The following is a 2,011-nucleotide window of genomic DNA, read 5'->3' as shown; positions in this document are numbered from 1 at the left end:
TGGTTGAAAGTATGCTGCTTGCTGTTCAGCTCAAGAATGTTATTAGTTATCCAGTTCCTACATTTAAGGTATGCTTGTGTCTTTTATATGTTTTTTTTGGAGTTTTAAGTTGACATTGATATTGACATTGGGTTACGTATAGATCTTGGAAGCTTTGATTGTAGCTTCATGCCAGGAGACTTTTTTATGGTAAGTCTTGTAAGTTTTAACCATTAGCTCTTCATATAACCCTATGGTATTGGGTCTTAAGTCCTAATAAGATTTTGTTTTGAAATACAATGCCATGATCGAGCATTTTTCAAAGTACAATAAGGTTAGTTTCTTTCTTTGCTCAATAGTACGTTCATTAATTGTGGTATATTAGTTAAAATCAATTGATTAATAAAGTGAATTGGTTGTTTTATTTAGTGTCGCACTGAATAGCATAATAGCTAGTTAATGCTCCTAGCACTCACTTGCCATCTGTAACATCCCGATTCCCATGTATGAGATTTAGTATGTTAAGCCAAGTTTCCCCCGGAACACGTCGAGTTGATGGCCTCAACTCGATGTGTTGAAAGGCCAAGGGTCGCACATTTTTTTGTACCAATAGACGCGTTGGAGAGGCAAATTCGATGAGTTGGTTTCTGATTATGAAACCTTAATTTTTAGGGTGTTACACCCTATTTAAAGGCCTTATACCCTTTGGATGGCCTCCTTACCAGTCCCCTCTATTAAGAAACCCTAATTTTGTGCATCCTCTCCCATAATTGTGTGTGTATGAGCTTGAAGAGTGATTTCTTGGTGTTCTTTTAAAGGAGCATGAGGTTTGAGGTGACTTGATTTAAAGGAAGGCTATAGATCGAGAACCTACTCTTTTGTTGCAGTCATTTTCAGGTATAGAGTCGACACCTTGCTTATCTTTTTCTTAGATCTCTTCCATGGAAGTTTATTATCATATATGGCTCATTTTTGAGTTTGTTCATGGGTTTGAACATTTCATGAAGTTATCACTTCAGATCTGGATGTTTTGTGGCCTCTTTGGGCTTAAAGTTTCAAGCTTTATCAAGTTCTAGGCCTCCTTCATGCTTTAGCTCCCTTATTAAGCCTTCCTTGAGTTTTGGAGCTTCTTTGTGACATGCATGGACGTAAAGTTAGCAACTTTACGTGGTTTTCCAGCTCTTGGGTATCAGATCTACATTTTAAAGCGTTAGACTTGATGAAAAAGCACTGAATGTGTTAAGCTGGGAAAACTCGGTGAGTTGTCCAACCAACTCGACGAATTGGCTAGGGTTTTCCCGACTTTCTGAATACGGTAGAAACTCGATGAGTTCAAGAGGTGCACTCGACGCGTTTGGTCAACATGGACTGTTGACCTTGACCGTTGACTTTGACTTTGACCATGGTTGACCAAGTCTGACTCTTGGGGGCATTTTGGGTATTTCGGGGTTTTGATGGGGTCGGTCACATGTTTTTTGTAGGCATTTGAGTCCGGAGCTGAGTTTTGGAGTTGGATTTTACCAGTTCAGCACTACTTGTGAGGTGAGTGTTCCATATTGTACTTGTTGGATCGAAGACACCAAGGCCATCCCTTTTGGATTGTTATCCTGATTATTGCATGGTTGAGTATTGTAGTGATATGTTAGATCGACATCCTAGTATTAGGATGATGCTATGCTTAGTGATATGTAAGATTTTCCTGTTTGTCTATTGAATGGTTATATGTTTAATTATTATGTATATGTCGACATGTTATGTACAGTTCGGTTGAGGCGGTCCTGCTTTGTGATGAAGGCTAACAGACCAAGGGCTTCACGGATAGACTGAAGGCCATTGGGGAGTACCAGTCAAGCCGAAGGCCCGGAGAACGTTCCAGATAGGCTAAAGGCCCGAAGTGGTGTACCAGTCATGCTGTAGGTTCTGTGAGTATACCAGATAGACTGTAGGTCGGTGGGGCATTACAGTCAGAATGAAGGATCTGAATGCATGTTGTTTGTGATATTATTCGGTTTTTGTATTGTGTTGGTATTTT

The sequence above is a fragment of the Lactuca serriola genome, chromosome 3 (assembly GCF_051521515.1).
Source record: "Lactuca serriola cultivar US96UC23 chromosome 3, Lser_US96UC23_V15, whole genome shotgun sequence".
In the NCBI taxonomy this organism is placed as follows: Eukaryota; Viridiplantae; Streptophyta; class Magnoliopsida; order Asterales; family Asteraceae; genus Lactuca; species Lactuca serriola.
This window is presented reverse-complemented; position numbering follows the sequence as displayed.